The following is a 19,853-nucleotide window of genomic DNA, read 5'->3' as shown; positions in this document are numbered from 1 at the left end:
CTTAGAAAATCTCCGTGTTTCGTCATTCACCATCGAATCGATATAACGCGAGATCGTCACATTGGTCGCATTTCTCTCTGAAACGGTTACATTTATGGTCTGCCAGCCCTTGTCGCGTGCTGCGGTATGTGGGGACAATACAAGCAGCACAGTAGAACACAGGAGAAGCATCTAAGTTGATGCAATCGCCCAGTAAGAAGAGCTACATTTATAGTTTTAGTTATCGATTATTGAATTATTGGTCGGTTTGGTGCCTTGGACATGACCGAGGACCTTAAGATTTTGCATGAACCGAGGACTGGCAGCCACGTAACACGAGAAAATGTGAAAAGTGTTAATATGTAGTAAAAACCTTAGAAAATCTCCGTGTTTCATCATTCACCATCGAATCGATATAACGCGAGATCGTCACATTGGTCGCATTTCTCTCTGAAACGGTTACATTTATGGTCTGCCAGCCCTTGTCGCGTGCTGCGGTATGTGGGGACAATACAAGCGGCACAGTAGAACACAGGAGAAGCATCTAAGTTGATGCAATCGCCCAGTAAGAAGAGCTACATTTATAGTTTTAGTTATCGATTATTGAATTATTGGTCGGTTTGGTGCCTTGGACATGACCGAGGACCTTAAGATTTTGCATGAACCGAGAACTGGCAGCCACGTAACACGAGAAAATGTGAAAAGTGTTAATATGTAGTAAAAACCTTAGAAAATCTCCGTGTTTCGTCATTCACCATCGAATCGATATAACGCGAGATCGTCACATTGGTCGCATTTCTCTCTGAAACGGTTACATTTATGGTCTGCCAACCCTTGTCGCGTGCTGCGGTATGTGGGGACAATACAAGCAGCACAGTAGAACACAGGAGAAGCATCTAAGTTGATGCAATCGCCCAGTAAGAAGAGCTACATTTATAGTTTTAGTTATCGATTATTAAATTATTGGTCGGTTTGGTGCCTTGGACATGACAGAGGACCTTAAGATTTTGCATGAACCGAGGACTGGCAGCCACGTAACACGAGAAAATGTGAAAAGTGTTAATATGTAGTAAAAACCTTAGAAAATCTCCGTGTTTCGTCATTCACCATCGAATCGATATAACGCGAGATCGTCACATTGGTCGCATTTCTCTCTGAAACGGTTACATTTATGGTCTGCCAGCCCTTGTCGCGTGCTGCGGTATGTGGGGACAATACAAGCAGCACAGTAGAACACAGGAGAAGCATCTAAGTTGATGCAATCGCCCAGTAAGAAGAGCTACAATTATAGTTTTAGTTATCGATTATTGAATTATTGGTCGGTTTGGTGCCTTGGACATGACCGAGGACCTTACGATTTTGCATGAACCGAGGACTGGCAGCCACGTAACACGAGAAAATGTGAAAAGTGTTAATATGTAGTAAAAACCTTAGAAAATCTCCGTGTTTCGTCATTCACCATCGAATCGATATAACGCGAGATCGTCACATTGGTCGCATTTCTCTCTGAAACGGTTACATTTATGGTATGCCAGCCCTTGTCGCGTGCTGCGGTATGTGGGGACAATACAAGCAGCACAGTAGAACACAGGAGAAGCATCTAAGTTGATGCAATCGCCCAGTAAGAAGAGCTACATTTATAGTTTTAGTTACCGATTATTGAATTATTGGTCGGTTTGGTGCCTTGGACATGACCGAGGACCTTAAGATTTTGCATGAACCGAGGACTGGCAGCCACGTAACACGAGAAAATGTGAAAAGTGTTAATATGTAGTAAAAACCTTAGAAAATCTCCGTGTTTCGTCATTCACCATCGAATCGATATAACGCGAGATCGTCACATTGGTCGCATTTCTCTCTGAAACGGTTACATTTATGGTCTGCCAGCCCTTGTCGCGTGCTGCGGTATGTGGGGACAATACAAGCGGCACAGTAGAACACTGGAGAAGCATCTAAGTTGATGCAATCGCCCAGTAAGAAGAGCTACATTTATAGTTTTAGTTATCGATTATTGAATTATTGGTCGGTTTGGTGCCTTGGACATGACCGAGGACCTTAAGATTTTGCATGAACCGACGACTGGCAGCCACGTAACACGAGAAAATGTGAAAAGTGTTAATATGTAGTAAAAACCTTAGAAAATCTCCGTGTTTCGTCATTCACCATCGAATCGATATAACGCGAGATCGTCACATTGGTCGCATTTCTCTCTGAAACGGTTACATTTATGGTCTGCCAGCCATTTTCGCGTGCTGCGGTATGTGGGGACAATACAAGCGGCACAGTAGAACACAGGAGAAGCATCTAAGTTGATGCAATCGCCCAGTAAGAAGAGCTACATTTATAGTTTTAGTTATCGATTATTGAATTATTGGTCGGTTTGGTGCCTTGGACATGACCGAGGACCTTAAGATTTTGCATGAACCGAGGACTGGCAGCCACGTAACACGAGAAAATGTGAAACGTGTTAATATGTAGTAAAAACCTTAGAAAATCTCCGTGTTTCGTCATTCACCATCGAATCGATATAACGCGAGATCGTCACATTGGTCGCATTTCTCTCTGAAACGGTTACATTTATGGTCTGCCAGTCCTTGTCGCGTGCTGCGGTATGTGGGGACAATACAAGCAGCACAGTAGAACACAGGAGAAGCATCTAAGTTGATGCAATCGCCCAGTAAGAAGAGCTACATTTATAGTTTTAGTTATCGATTATTGAATTATTGGTCGGTTTGGTGCCTTGGACATGACCGAGGACCTTAAGATTTTGCATGAACCGAGGACTGGCAGCCACGTAACACGAGAAAATGTGAAAAGTGTTAATATGTAGTAAAAACCTTAGAAAATCTCCGTGTTTCATCATTCACCATCGAATCGATATAACGCGAGATCGTCACATTGGTCGCATTTCTCTCTGAAACGGTTACATTTATGGTCTGCCAGCCCTTGTCGCGTGCTGCGGTATGTGGGGACAATACAAGCGGCACAGTAGAACACAGGAGAAGCATCTAAGTTGATGCAATCGCCCAGTAAGAAGAGCTACATTTATAGTTTTAGTTATCGATTATTGAATTATTGGTCGGTTTGGTGCCTTGGACATGACCGAGGACCTTAAGATTTTGCATGAACCGAGAACTGGCAGCCACGTAACACGAGAAAATGTGAAAAGTGTTAATATGTAGTAAAAACCTTAGAAAATCTCCGTGTTTCGTCATTCACCATCGAATCGATATAACGCGAGATCGTCACATTGGTCGCATTTCTCTCTGAAACGGTTACATTTATGGTCTGCCAGCCCTTGTCGCGTGCTGCGGTATGTGGGGACAATACAAGCAGCACAGTAGAACACAGGAGAAGCATCTAAGTTGATGCAATCGCCCAGTAAGAAGAGCTACATTTATAGTTTTAGTTATCGATTATTGAATTATTGGTCGGTTTGGTGCCTTGGACATGACCGAGGACCTTAAGATTTTGCATGAACCGAGGACTGGCAGCCACGTAACACGAGAAAATGTGAAAAGTGTTAATATGTAGTAAAAACCTTAGAAAATCTCCGTGTTTCATCATTCACCATCGAATCGATATAACGCGAGATCGTCACATTGGTCGCATTTCTCTCTGAAACGGTTACATTTATGGCCTGCCAGCCCTTGTCGCGTGCTGCGGTATGTGGGGACAATACAAGCGGCACAGTAGAACACAGGAGAAGCATCTAAGTTGATGCAATCGCCCAGTAAGAAGAGCTACATTTATAGTTTTAGTTATCGATTATTGAATTATTGGTCGGTTTGGTGCCTTGGACATGACCGAGGACCTTAAGATTTTGCATGAACCGAGAACTGGCAGCCACGTAACACGAGAAAATGTGAAAAGTGTTAATATGTAGTAAAAACCTTAGAAAATCTCCGTGTTTCGTCATTCACCATCGAATCGATATAACGCGAGATCGTCACATTGGTCGCATTTCTCTCTGAAACGGTTACATTTATGGTCTGCCAGCCCTTGTCGCGTGCTGCGGTATGTGGGGACAATACAAGCAGCACAGTAGAACACAGGAGAAGCATCTAAGTTGATGCAATCGCCCAGTAAGAAGAGCTACATTTATAGTTTTAGTTATCGATTATTGAATTATTGGTCGGTTTGGTGCCTTGGACATGACCGAGGACCTTAAGATTTTGCATGAACCGAGGACTGGCAGCCACGTAACACGAGAAAATGTGAAAAGTGTTAATACGTAGTAAAAACCTTAGAAATCTCCGTGTTTCGTCATTCACCATCGAATCGATATAACGCGAGATCGTGACATTGGTCGCATTTCTCTCTGAAACGGTTACATTTATGGTCTGCCAGCCCTTGTCGCGTGCTGCGGTATGTGGGGACAATACAAGCAGCACAGCAGAACACAGGAGAAGCATCTAAGTTGATGCAATCGCCCAGTAAGAAGAGCTACATTTATAGTTTTAGTTATCGATTATTGAATTATTGGTCGGTTTGGTGCCTTGGACATGACAGAGGACCTTAAGATTTTGCATGAACCGAGGACTGGCAGCCACGTAACACGAGAAAATGTGAAAAGTGTTAATATGTAGTAAAAACCTTAGAAAATCTCCGTGTTTCGTCATTCACCATCGAATCGATATAACGCGAGATCGTCACATTGGTCGCATTTCTCTCTGAAACGGTTACATTTATGGTCTGCTAGCCCTTGTCGCGTGCTGCGGTATGTGGGGACAATACAAGCATCACAGTAGAACACAGGAGAAGCATCTAAGTTGATGCAATCGCCCAGTAAGAAGAGCTACATTTATAGTTTTAGTTATCGATTATTGAATTATTGGTCGGTTTGGTGCCTTGGACATGACCGAGGACCTTAAGAATTTGCATGAACCGAGGACTGGCAGCCACGTACCACGAGAAAATGTGAAAAGTGTTAATATGTAGTAAAAACCTTAGAAAATCTCCGTGTTTCGTCATTCACCATCGAATCGATATAACGCGAGATCGTCACATTGGTCGCATTTCTCTCTGAAACGGTTACATTTATGGTCTGCCAGCCCTTGTCACGTGCTGCGGTATGTGGGGACAATACAAGCAGCACAGTAGAACACAGGAGAAGCATCTAAGTTGATGCAATCGCCCAGTAAGAAGAGCTACATTTATAGTTTTAGTTATCGATTATTGAATTATTGGTCGGTTTGGTGCCTTGGACATGACCGAGGACCTTAAGATTGTGCATGAACCGAGAATTAGCAGCCACGTAACACGAGAAAATGTGAAAAGTGTTAATATGTAGTAAAAACCTTAGAAAATCTCCGTGTTTCGTCATTCACCATCGAATCGATATAACGCGAGATCGTCACATTGGTCGCATTTCTCTCTGAAACGGTTACATTTATGGTCTGCCAGTCCTTGTCGCGTGCTGCGGTATGTGGGGACAATACAAGCAGCACAGTAGAACACAGGAGAAGCATCTAAGTTGATGCAATCGCCCAGTAAGAAGAGCTACATTTATAGTTTTAGTTATCGATTATTGAATTATTGGTCGGTTTGGTGCCTTGGACATAACCGAGGACCTAAAGATTTTGCATGAACCGAGGACTGGCAGCCACGTAACACGAGAAAATGTGAAAAGTGTTAATATGTAGTAAAAACCTTAGAAAATCTCCGTGTTTCATCATTCACCATCGAATCGATATAACGCGAGATCGTCACATTGGTCGCATTTCTCTCTGAAACGGTTACATTTATGGTCTGCCAGCCCTTGTCGCGTGCTGCGGTATGTGGGGACAATACAAGCGGCACAGTAGAACACAGGAGAAGCATCTAAGTTGATGCAATCGCCCAGTAAGAAGAGCTACATTTATAGTTTTAGTTATCGATTATTGAATTATTGGTCGGTTTGGTGCCTTGGACATGACCGAGGACCTTAAGATTTTGCATGAACCGAGAACTGGCAGCCACGTAACACGAGAAAATGTGAAAAGTGTTAATATGTAGTAAAAACCTTAGAAAATCTCCGTGTTTCGTCATTCACCATCGAATCGATATAACGCGAGATCGTCACATTGGTCGCATTTCTCTCTGAAACGGTTACATTTATGGTCTGCCAGCCCTTGTCGCGTGCTGCGGTATGTGGGGACAATACAAGCAGCACAGTAGAACACAGGAGAAGCATCTAAGTTGATGCAATCGCCCAGTAAGAAGAGCTACATTTATAGTTTTAGTTATCGATTATTGAATTATTGGTCGGTTTGGTGCCTTGGACATGACCGAGGACCTTAAGATTTTGCATGAACCGAGGACTGGCAGCCACGTAACACGAGAAAATGTGAAAAGTGTTAATATGTAGTAAAAACCTTAGAAAATCTCCGTGTTTCATCATTCACCATCGAATCGATATAACGCGAGATCGTCACATTGGTCGCATTTCTCTCTGAAACGGTTACATTTATGGTCTGCCAGCCCTTGTCGCGTGCTGCGGTATGTGGGGACAATACAAGCGGCACAGTAGAACACAGGAGAAGCATCTAAGTTGATGCAATCGCCCAGTAAGAAGAGCTACATTTATAGTTTTAGTTATCGATTATTGAATTATTGGTCGGTTTGGTGCCTTGGACATGACCGAGGACCTTAAGATTTTGCATGAACCGAGAACTGGCAGCCACGTAACACGAGAAAATGTGAAAAGTGTTAATATGTAGTAAAAACCTTAGAAAATCTCCGTGTTTCGTCATTCACCATCGAATCGATATAACGCGAGATCGTCACATTGGTCGCATTTCTCTCTGAAACGGTTACATTTATGGTCTGCCAGCCCTTGTCGCGTGCTGCGGTATGTGGGGACAATACAAGCAGCACAGTAGAACACAGGAGAAGCATCTAAGTTGATGCAATCGCCCAGTAAGAAGAGCTACATTTATAGTTTTAGTTATCGATTATTGAATTATTGGTCGGTTTGGTGCCTTGGACATGACCGAGGACCTTAAGATTTTGCATGAACCGAGGACTGGCAGCCACGTAACACGAGAAAATGTGAAAAGTGTTAATACGTAGTAAAAACCTTAGAAATCTCCGTGTTTCGTCATTCACCATCGAATCGATATAACGCGAGATCGTCACATTGGTCGCATTTCTCTCTGAAACGGTTACATTTATGGTCTGCCAGCCCTTGTCGCGTGCTGCGGTATGTGGGGACAATACAAGCAGCACAGCAGAACACAGGAGAAGCATCTAAGTTGATGCAATCGCCCAGTAAGAAGAGCTACATTTATAGTTTTAGTTATCGATTATTGAATTATTGGTCGGTTTGGTGCCTTGGACATGACAGAGGACCTTAAGATTTTGCATGAACCGAGGACTGGCAGCCACGTAACACGAGAAAATGTGAAAAGTGTTAATATGTAGTAAAAACCTTAGAAAATCTCCGTGTTTCGTCATTCACCATCGAATCGATATAACGCGAGATCGTCACATTGGTCGCATTTCTCTCTGAAACGGTTACATTTATGGTCTGCCAGCCCTTGTCGCGTGCTGCGGTATGTGGGGACAATACAAGCATCACAGTAGAACACAGGAGAAGCATCTAAGTTGATGCAATCGCCCAGTAAGAAGAGCTACATTTATAGTTTTAGTTATCGATTATTGAATTATTGGTCGGTTTGGTGCCTTGGACATGACCGAGGACCTTAAGATTTTGCATGAACCGAGGACTGGCAGCCACGTAACACGAGAAAATGTGAAAAGTGTTAATATGTAGTAAAAACCTTAGAAAATCTCCGTGTTTCGTCATTCACCATCGAATCGATATAACGCGAGATCGTCACATTGGTCGCATTTCTCTCTGAAACGGTTACATTTATGGTCTGCCAGCCCTTGTCACGTGCTGCGGTATGTGGGGACAATACAAGCAGCACAGTAGAACACAGGAGAAGCATCTAAGTTGATGCAATCGCCCAGTAAGAAGAGCTACATTTATAGTTTTAGTTATCGATTATTGAATTATTGGTCGGTTTGGTGCCTTGGACATGACCGAGGACCTTAAGATTGTGCATGAACCGAGAATTAGCAGCCACGTAACACGAGAAAATGTGAAAAGTGTTAATATGTAGTAAAAACCTTAGAAAATCTCCGTGTTTCGTCATTCACCATCGAATCGATATAACGCGAGATCGTCACATTGGTCGCATTTCTCTCTGAAACGGTTACATTTATGGTCTGCCAGCCCTTGTCGCGTGCTGCGGTATGTGGGGACAATACAAGCGGCACAGTAGAACACAGGAGAAGCATCTAAGTTGATGCAATCGCCCAGTAAGAAGAGCTACATTTATAGTTTTAGTTATCGATTATTGAATTATTGGTCGGTTTGGTGCCTTGGACATGACCGAGGACCTTAAGATTTTGCATGAACCGAGAACTGGCAGCCACGTAACACGAGAAAATGTGAAAAGTGTTAATATGTAGTAAAAACCTTAGAAAATCTCCGTGTTTCGTCATTCACCATCGAATCGATATAACGCGAGATCGTCACATTGGTCGCATTTCTCTCTGAAACGGTTACATTTATGGTCTGCCAGCCCTTGTCGCGTGCTGCGGTATGTGGGGACAATACAAGCAGCACAGTAGAACACAGGAGAAGCATCTAAGTTGATGCAATCGCCCAGTAAGAAGAGCTACATTTATAGTTTTAGTTATCGATTATTGAATTATTGGTCGGTTTGGTGCCTTGGACATGACCGAGGACCTTAAGATTTTGCATGAACCGAGGACTGGCAGCCACGTAACACGAGAAAATGTGAAAAGTGTTAATATGTAGTAAAAACCTTAGAAAATCTCCGTGTTTCATCATTCACCATCGAATCGATATAACGCGAGATCGTCACATTGGTCGCATTTCTCTCTGAAACGGTTACATTTATGGTCTGCCAGCCCTTGTCGCGTGCTGCGGTATGTGGGGACAATACAAGCGGCACAGTAGAACACAGGAGAAGCATCTAAGTTGATGCAATCGCCCAGTAAGAAGAGCTACATTTATAGTTTTAGTTATCGATTATTGAATTATTGGTCGGTTTGGTGCCTTGGACATGACCGAGGACCTTAAGATTTTGCATGAACCGAGAACTGGCAGCCACGTAACACGAGAAAATGTGAAAAGTGTTAATATGTAGTAAAAACCTTAGAAAATCTCCGTGTTTCGTCATTCACCATCGAATCGATATAACGCGAGATCGTCACATTGGTCGCATTTCTCTCTGAAACGGTTACATTTATGGTCTGCCAACCCTTGTCGCGTGCTGCGGTATGTGGGGACAATACAAGCAGCACAGTAGAACACAGGAGAAGCATCTAAGTTGATGCAATCGCCCAGTAAGAAGAGCTACATTTATAGTTTTAGTTATCGATTATTGAAATATTGGTCGGTTTGGTGCCTTGGACATGACCGAGGACCTTAAGATTTTGCATGAACCGAGGACTGGCAGCCACGTAACACGAGAAAATGTGAAAAGTGTTAATATGTAGTAAAAACCTTAGAAAATCTCCGTGTTTCGTCATTCACCATCGAATCGATATAACGCGAGATCGTCACATTGGTCGCATTTCTCTCTGAAACGGTTACATTTATGGTCTGCCAGCCCTTGTCGCGTGCTGCGGTATGTGGGGACAATACAAGCAGCACAGTAGAACACAGGAGAAGCATCTAAGTTGATGCAATCGCCCAGTAAGAAGAGCTACATTTATAGTTTTAGTTATCGATTATTAAATTATTGGTCGGTTTGGTGCCTTGGACATGACCGAGGACCTTAAGATTTTGCATGAACCGAGGACTGGCAGCCACGTAACACGAGAAAATGTGAAAAGTGTTAATATGTAGTAAAAACCTTAGAAAATCTCCGTGTTTCGTCATTCACCATCGAATCGATATAACGCGAGATCGTCACATTGGTCGCATTTCTCTCTGAAACGGTTACATTTATGGTCTGCCAGCCCTTGTCGCGTGCTGCGGTATGTGGGGACAATACAAGCAGCACAGTAGAACACAGGAGAAGCATCTAAGTTGATGCAATCGCCCAGTAAGAAGAGCTACAATTATAGTTTTAGTTATCGATTATTGAATTATTGGTCGGTTTGGTGCCTTGGACATGACCGAGGACCTTACGATTTTGCATGAACCGAGGACTGGCAGCCACGTAACACGAGAAAATGTGAAAAGTGTTAATATGTAGTAAAAACCTTAGAAAATCTCCGTGTTTCGTCATTCACCATCGAATCGATATAACGCGAGATCGTCACATTGGTCGCATTTCTCTCTGAAACGGTTACATTTATGGTCTGCCAGCCCTTGTCGCGTGCTGCGGTATGTGGGGACAATACAAGCAGCACAGTAGAACACAGGAGAAGCATCTAAGTTGATGCAATCGCCCAGTAAGAAGAGCTACATTTATAGTTTTAGTTATCGATTATTGAATTATTGTTCGGTTTGGTGCCTTGGACATGACCGAGGACCTTAAGATTTTGCATGAACCGAGGACTGGCAGCCACGTAACACGAGAAAATGTGAGAAGTGTTAATATGTAGTAAAAACCTTAGAAAATCTCCGTGTTTCGTCATTCACCATCGAATCGATATAACGCGAGATCGTCACATTCGTCGCATTTCTCTCTGAAACGGTTACATTTATGGTCTGCCAGCCCTTGTCGCGTGCTGCGGTATGTGGGGACAATACAAGCGGCACAGTAGAACACAGGAGAAGCATCTAAGTTGATGCAATCGCCCAGTAAGAAGAGCTACATTTATAGTTTTAGTTATCGATTATTGAATTATTGGTCGGTTTGGTGCCTTGGACATGACCGAGGACCTTAAGATTTTGCATGAACCGAGGACTGGCAGCCACGTAACACGAGAAAATGTGAAAAGTGTTAATATGTAGTAAAAACCTTAGAAAATCTCCGTGTTTCGTCATTCACCATCGAATTGATATAACGCGAGATCGTCACATTGGTCGCATTTCTCTCTGAAACGGTTACATTTATGGTCTGCCAGCCCTTGTCGCGTGCTGCGGTATGTGGGGACAATACAAGCAGCACAGTAGAACACAGGAGAAGCATCTAAGTTGATGCAATCGCCCAGTAAGAAGAGCTACATTTATAGTTTTAGTTATCGATTATTGAATTATTGGTCGGTTTGGTGCCTTGGACATGACCGAGGACCTTAAGATTTTGCATGGACCGAGGACTGGCAGCCACGTAACACGAGAAAATGTGAAAAGTGTTAATATGTAGTACAAACCTTAGAAAATCTCCGTGTTTCGTCATTCACCATCGAATCGATATAACGCGAGATCGTCACATTGGTCGCATTTCTCTCTGAAACGGTTACATTTATGGTCTGCCAGCCCTTGTCGCGTGCTGCGGTATGTGGGGACAATACAAGCAGCACAGTAGAACACAGGAGAAGCATCTAAGTTGATGCAATCGCCCAGTAAGAAGAGCTACATTTATAGTTTTAGTTACCGATTATTGAATTATTGGTCGGTTTGGTGCCTTGGACATGACCGAGGACCTTAAGATTTTGCATGAACCGAGGACTGGCAGCCACGTAACACGAGAAAATGTGAAAAGTGTTAATATGTAGTAAAAACCTTAGAAAATCTCCGTGTTTCGTCATTCACCATCGAATCGATATAACGCGAGATCGTCACATTGGTCGCATTTCTCTCTGAAACGGTTACATTTATGGTCTGCCAGCCCTTGTCGCGTGCTGCGGTATGTGGGGACAATACAAGCGGCACAGTAGAACACAGGAGAAGCATCTAAGTTGATGCAATCGCCCAGTAAGAAGAGCTACATTTATAGTTTTAGTTATCGATTATTGAATTATTGGTCGGTTTGGTGCCTTGGACATGACCGAGGACCTTAAGATTTTGCATGAACCGAGGACTGGCAGCCACGTAACACGAGAAAATGTGAAAAGTGTTAATATGTAGTAAAAACCTTAGAAAATCTCCGTGTTTCGTCATTCACCATCGAATCGATATAACGCGAGATCGTCACATTGGTCGCATTTCTCTCTGAAACGGTTACATTTATGGTCTGCCAGCCCTTGTCGCGTGCTGCGGGATGTGGGGACAATACAAGCAACACAGTAGAACACAGGAGAAGCATCTAAGTTGATGCAATCGCCCAGTAAGAAGAGCTACATTTATAGTTTTAGTTATCGATTATTGAATTATTGGTCGGTTTGGTGCCTTGGACATGACCGAGGACCTTAAGATTTTGCATGAACCGACGACTGGCAGCCACGTAACACGAGAAAATGTGAAAAGTGTTAATATGTAGTAAAAACCTTAGAAAATCTCCGTGTTTCGTCATTCACCATCGAATCGATATAACGCGAGATCGTCACATTGGTCGCATTTCTCTCTGAAACGGTTACATTTATGGTCTGCCAGCCATTTTCGCGTGCTGCGGTATGTGGGGACAATACAAGCGGCACAGTAGAACACAGGAGAAGCATCTAAGTTGATGCAATCGCCCAGTAAGAAGAGCTACATTTATAGTTTTAGTTATCGATTATTGAATTATTGGTCGGTTTGGTGCCTTGGACATGACCGAGGACCTTAAGATTTTGCATGAACCGAGGACTGGCAGCCACGTAACACGAGAAAATGTGAAACGTGTTAATATGTAGTAAAAACCTTAGAAAATCTCCGTGTTTCGTCATTCACCATCGAATCGATATAACGCGAGATCGTCACATTGGTCGCATTTCTCTCTGAAACGGTTACATTTATGGTCTGCCAGTCCTTGTCGCGTGCTGCGGTATGTGGGGACAATACAAGCAGCACAGTAGAACACAGGAGAAGCATCTAAGTTGATGCAATCGCCCAGTAAGGAGAGCTACATTTATAGTTTTAGTTATCGATTATTGAATTAATGGTCGGTTTGGTGCCTTGGACATGACCGAGGACCTTAAGATTTTGCATGAACCGAGGACTGGCAGCCACGTAACACGAGAAAATGTGAAAAGTGTTAATATGTAGTAAAAACCTTAGAAAATCTCCGTGTTTCATCATTCACCATCGAATCGATATAACGCGAGATCGTCACATTGGTCGCATTTCTCTCTGAAACGGTTACATTTATGGTCTGCCAGCCCTTGTCGCGTGCTGCGGTATGTGGGGACAATACAAGCGGCACAGTAGAACACAGGAGAAGCATCTAAGTTGATGCAATCGCCCAGTAAGAAGAGCTACATTTATAGTTTTAGTTATCGATTATTGAATTATTGGTCGGTTTGGTGCCTTGGACATGACCGAGGACCTTAAGATTTTGCATGAACCGAGAACTGGCAGCCACGTAACACGAGAAAATGTGAAAAGTGTTAATATGTAGTAAAAACCTTAGAAAATCTCCGTGTTTCGTCATTCACCATCGAATCGATATAACGCGAGATCGTCACATTGGTCGCATTTCTCTCTGAAACGGTTACATTTATGGTCTGCCAGCCCTTGTCGCGTGCTGCGGTATGTGGGGACAATACAAGCAGCACAGTAGAACACAGGAGAAGCATCTAAGTTGATGCAATCGCCCAGTAAGAAGAGCTACATTTATAGTTTTAGTTATCGATTATTGAATTATTGGTCGGTTTGGTGCCTTGGACATGACCGAGGACCTTAAGATTTTGCATGAACCGAGGACTGGCAGCCACGTAACACGAGAAAATGTGAAAAGTGTTAATATGTAGTAAAAACCTTAGAAAATCTCCGTGTTTCATCATTCACCATCGAATCGATATAACGCGAGATCGTCACATTGGTCGCATTTCTCTCTGAAACGGTTACATTTATGGTCTGCCAGCCCTTGTCGCGTGCTGCGGTATGTGGGGACAATACAAGCGGCACAGTAGAACACAGGAGAAGCATCTAAGTTGATGCAATCGCCCAGTAAGAAGAGCTACATTTATAGTTTTAGTTATCGATTATTGAATTATTGGTCGGTTTGGTGCCTTGGACATGACCGAGGACCTTAAGATTTTGCATGAACCGAGAACTGGCAGCCACGTAACACGAGAAAATGTGAAAAGTGTTAATATGTAGTAAAAACCTTAGAAAATCTCCGTGTTTCGTCATTCACCATCGAATCGATATAACGCGAGATCGTCACATTGGTCGCATTTCTCTCTGAAACGGTTACATTTATGGTCTGCCAGCCCTTGTCGCGTGCTGCGGTATGTGGGGACAATACAAGCAGCACAGTAGAACACAGGAGAAGCATCTAAGTTGATGCAATCGCCCAGTAAGAAGAGCTACATTTATAGTTTTAGTTATCGATTATTGAATTATTGGTCGGTTTGGTGCCTTGGACATGACCGAGGACCTTAAGATTTTGCATGAACCGAGGACTGGCAGCCACGTAACACGAGAAAATGTGAAAAGTGTTAATACGTAGTAAAAACCTTGGAAATCTCCGTGTTTCGTCATTCACCATCGAATCGATATAACGCGAGATCGTCACATTGGTCGATTTCTCTCTGAAACGGTTACATTTATGGTCTGCCAGCCCTTGTCGCGTGCTGCGGTATGTGGGGACAATACAAGCAGCACAGCAGAACACAGGAGAAGCATCTAAGTTGATGCAATCGCCCAGTAAGAAGAGCTACATTTATAGTTTTAGTTATCGATTATTGAATTATTGGTCGGTTTGGTGCCTTGGACATGACAGAGGACCTTAAGATTTTGCATGAACCGAGGACTGGCAGCCACGTAACACGAGAAAATGTGAAAAGTGTTAATATGTAGTAAAAACCTTAGAAAATCTCCGTGTTTCGTCATTCACCATCGAATCGATATAACGCGAGATCGTCACATTGGTCGCATTTCTCTCTGAAACGGTTACATTTATGGTCTGCCAGCCCTTGTCGCGTGCTGCGGTATGTGGGGACAATCCAATCAGCACAGTAGAACACAGGAGAAGCATCTAAGTTGATGCAATCGCCCAGTAAGAAGAGCTAAAATTATGGTTTTAGTTATCGATTATTGGATTATTGGTCGGTTTGGTGCCTTGGACATGACAGAGGACCTTAAGATTTTGCATGAACCGAGGACTGGCAGCCACGTAACACGAGAAAATGTGAAAAGTGTTAATATGTAGTACAAACCTTAGAAAATCTCCGTGTTTCGTCATTCACCATCGAATCGATATAACGCGAGATCGTCACATTGGTCGCATTTCTCTCTGAAACGGTTACATTTATGGTCTGCCAGCCCTTGTCGCGTGCTGCGGTATGTGGGGACAATACAAGCAGCACAGTAGAACACAGGAGAAGCATCTAAGTTGATGCAATCGCCCAGTAAGAAGAGCTACATTTATAGTTTTAGTTATCGATTATTGAATTATTGTTCGGTTTGGTGCCTTGGACATGACCGAGGACCTTAAGATTTTGCATGAACCGAGGACTGGCAGCCACGTAACACGAGAAAATGTGAAAAGTGTTAATATGTAGTAAAAACCTTAGAAAATCTCCGTGTTTCGTCATTCACCATCGAATCGATATAACGCGAGATCGTCACATTGGTCGCATTTCTCTCTGAAACGGTTACATTTATGGTCTGCCAGCCCTTGTCACGTGCTGCGGTATGTGGGGACAATACAAGCAGCACAGTAGAACACAGGAGAAGCATCTAAGTTGATGCAATCGCCCAGTAAGAAGAGCTACATTTATAGTTTTAGTTATCGATTATTGAATTATTGTTTGTTTGGTGCCTTGGACATGACCGAGGACCTTAAGATTTTGCATGAACCGAGGACTGGCAGCCACGTAACATGAGAAAATGTGAAAAGTGCTAATATGTAGTAAAAACCTTAGAAAATCTCCGTGTTTCGTCATTCACCATCGAATCGATATAACGCGAGATCGTCACATTGGTCGCATTTCTCTCTGAAACGGTTACATTTATGGTCTGCCAGCCCTTGTCGCGTGCTGCGGGATGTGGGGACAATAGAAGCAACACAGTAGAACACAGGAGAAGCATCTAAGTTGATGCAATCGCCCAGTAAGAAGAGCTACATTTTTAGTTTTAGTTATCGATTATTGAATTATTGGTCGGTTTGGTGCCTTGGACATGACCGAGGACCTTAAGATTTTGCATGAACCGACGACAGGCAGCCACGTAACACGAGAAAATGTGAGAAGTGTTAATATGTAGTAAAAACCTTAGAAAATCTCCGTGTTTCGTCATTCACCATCGAATCGATATAACGCGAGATCGTCACATTGGTCGCATTTCTCCCTGAAACGGTTACATTTATGGTCTGCCAGCCCTTGTCGCGTGCTGCGGGATGTGGGGACAATACAAGCAGCACAGTAGAACACAGGGAAGCATCTAAGTTGATGCAATCGCCCAGTAAGAAGAGCTACATTTATAGTTTTAGTTATCGATTATTGAATTATTGGTCGGTTTGGTGCCTTGGACATGACCGAGGACCTTAAGATTTTGCATGAACCGACGACTGGCAGCCACGTAACACGAGAAAATGTGAAAAGTGTTAATATGTAGTAAAAACCTTAGAAAATCTCCGTGTTTCGTCATTCACCATCGAATCGATATAACGCGAGATCGTCACATTGGTCGCATTTCTCTCTGAAACGGTTACATTTATGGTCTGCCAGCCCTTGTCGCGTGCTGCGGTATGTGGGGACAATACAAGCGGCACAGTAGAACACAGGAGAAGCATCTAAGTTGATGCAATCGCCCAGTAAGAAGAGCTACATTTATAGTTTTAGTTATCGATTATTGAATTATTGGTCGGTTTGGTGCCTTGGACATGACCGAGGACCTTAAGATTTTGCATGAACCGAGGACTGGCAGCCACGTAACACGAGAAAATGTGAAAAGTGTTAATATGTAGTAAAAACCTTAGAAAATCTCCGTGTTTCGTCATTCACCATCGAATCGATATAACGCGAGATCGTCACATTGGTCGCATTTCTCTCTGAAACGGTTACATTTATGGTCTGCCAGCCCTTGTCGCGTGCTGCGGGATGTGGGGACAATACAAGCAACACAGTAGAACACAGGAGAAGCATCTAAGTTGATGCAATCGCCCAGTAAGAAGAGCTACATTTATAGTTTTAGTTATCGATTATTGAATTATTGGTCGGTTTGGTGCCTTGGACATGACCGAGGACCTTAAGATTTTGCATGAACCGACGACTGGCAGCCACGTAACACGAGAAAATGTGAAAAGTGTTAATATGTAGTAAAAACCTTAGAAAATCTCCGTGTTTCGTCATTCACCATCGAATCGATATAACGCGAGATCGTCACATTGGTCGCATTTCTCTCTGAAACGGTTACATTTATGGTCTGCCAGCCCTTGTCGCGTGCTGCGGTATGTGGGGACAATACAAGCGGCACAGTAGAACACAGGAGAAGCATCTAAGTTGATGCAATCGCCCAGTAAGAAGAGCTACATTTATAGTTTTAGTTATCGATTATTGAATTATTGGTCGGTTTGGTGCCTTGGACATGACCGAGGACCTTAAGATTTTGCATGAACCGAGGACTGGCAGCCACGTAACACGAGAAAATGTGAAAAGTGTTAATATGTAGTAAAAACCTTAGAAAATCTCCGTGTTTCGTCATTCACCATCGAATCGATATAACGCGAGATCGTCACATTGGTCGCATTTCTCTCTGAAACGGTTACATTTATGGTCTGCCAGCCCTTGTCGCGTGCTGCGGTATGTGGGGACAATACAAGCAGCACAGTAGAACACAGGAGAAGCATCTAAGTTGATGCAATCGCCCAGTAAGAAGAGCTACATTTATAGTTTTATTTATCGATTATTGAATTATTGGTCGGTTTGGTGCCTTGGACATGACCGAGGACCTTAAGATTTTGCATGAACCGAGGACTGGCAGCCACGTAACACGAGAAAATGTGAAAAGTGTTAATACGTAGTAACAACCTTAGAAAATCTCCGTGTTTCGTCATTCACCATCGAATCGATATAACGCGAGATCGTCACATTGGTCGCATTTCTCTCTGAAACGGTTACGTTTATGGTCTGCCAGCCCTTGTCGCGTGCTGCGGTATGTAGGGACAATACAAGCAGCACAGTAGAACACAGGAGAAGCATCTAAGTTGATGCAATCACCCAGTAAGAAGAGCTACAATTATAGTTTTAGTTATCGATTATTGAATTATTGGTCGGTTTGGTGCCTTGGACATGACAGAGGACCTTAAGATTTTGCATGAACCGAGGACTGGCAGCCACGTAACACGAGAAAATGTGAAAAGTGTTAATATGTAGTAAAAACCTTAGAAAATCTCCGTGTTTTGTCATTCACCATCGAATCGATATAACGCGAGATCGTCACATTGGTCGCATTTCTCTCTGAAACGGTTACATTTATGGTCTGCCAGCCCTTGTCGCGTGCTGCGGTATGTGGGGACAATACAAGCAGCACAGTAGAACACAGGAGAAGCATCTAGGTTGATGCAATCGCCCAGTAAGAAGAGCTACATTTATAGTTTTAGTTATCGATTATTGAATTATTGGTCGGTTTGGTGCCTTGGACATGACCGAGGACCTTAAGATTTTGCATGAACCGAGGACTGGCAGCCACGTAACACGAGAAAATGTGAAAAGTGTTAATATGTAGTAAAAACCTTAGAAAATCTCCGTGTTTCGTCATTAACCATCGAATCGATATAACGCGAGATCGTCACATTGGTCGCATTTCTCTCTGAAACGGTTACATTTATGGTCTGCCAGCCCTTGTCGCGTGCTGCGGTATGTGGGGACAATACAAGCAGCACAGTAGAACACAGGAGAAGCATCTAAGTTGATGCAATCGCCCAGTAAGAAGAGCTACATTTATAGTTTTAGTTATCGATTATTGAATTATTGGTCGGTTTGGTGCCTTGGACATGACCGAGGACCTTAAGATTTTGCATGAACCGAGGACTGGCAGCCACGTAACACGAGAAAATGTGAAAAGTGTTAATATGTAGTAAAAACCTTAGAAAATCTCCGTGTTTCGTCATTCACCATCGAATCGATATAACGCGAGATCGTCACATTGGTCGCATTTCTCTCTGAAACGGTTACATTTATGGTCTGCCAGTCCTTGTCGCGTGCTGCGGTATGTGGGGACAATACAAGCAGCACAGTAGAACATAGGAGAAGCATCTAAGTTGATGCAATCGCCCAGTAAGATGAGCTACATTTATAGTTTTAGTTATCGATTATTGAATTATTGGTCGGTTTGGTGCCTTGGACATGACCGAGGACCTTAAGATTTTGCATGAACCGAGGACTGGCAGCCACGTAACACGAGAAAATGTGAAAAGTGTTAATATGTAGTAAAAACCTTAGAAAATCTCCGTGTTTCATCATTCACCATCGAATCGATATAACGCGAGATCGTCACATTGCTCGCATTTCTCTCTGAAACGGTTACATTTATGGTCTGCCAGCCCTTGTCGCGTGCTGCGGTATGTGGGGACAATACAAGCGGCACAGTAGAACACAGGAGAAGCATCTAAGTTGATGCAATCGCCCAGTAAGAAGAGCTACATTTATAGTTTTAGTTATCGATTATTGAATTATTGGTCGGTTTGGTGCCTTGGACATGACCGAGGACCTTAAGATTTTGCATGAACCGAGGACTGGCAGCCACGTAACACGAGAAAATGTGAAAAGTGTTAATATGTAGTAAAAACCTTAGAAAATCTCCGTGTTTCGTCATTCACCATCGAATCGATATAACGCGAGATCGTCACATTGGTCGCATTTCTCTCTGAAACGGTTACATTTATGGTCTGCCAGCCCTTGTCGCGTGCTGCGGTATGTGGGGACAATACAAGCAG

This window comes from Schistocerca nitens, unplaced genomic scaffold, assembly GCF_023898315.1.
Source record: "Schistocerca nitens isolate TAMUIC-IGC-003100 unplaced genomic scaffold, iqSchNite1.1 HiC_scaffold_468, whole genome shotgun sequence".
NCBI classification, from domain to species: domain Eukaryota; kingdom Metazoa; phylum Arthropoda; class Insecta; order Orthoptera; family Acrididae; genus Schistocerca; species Schistocerca nitens.
This window is presented reverse-complemented; position numbering follows the sequence as displayed.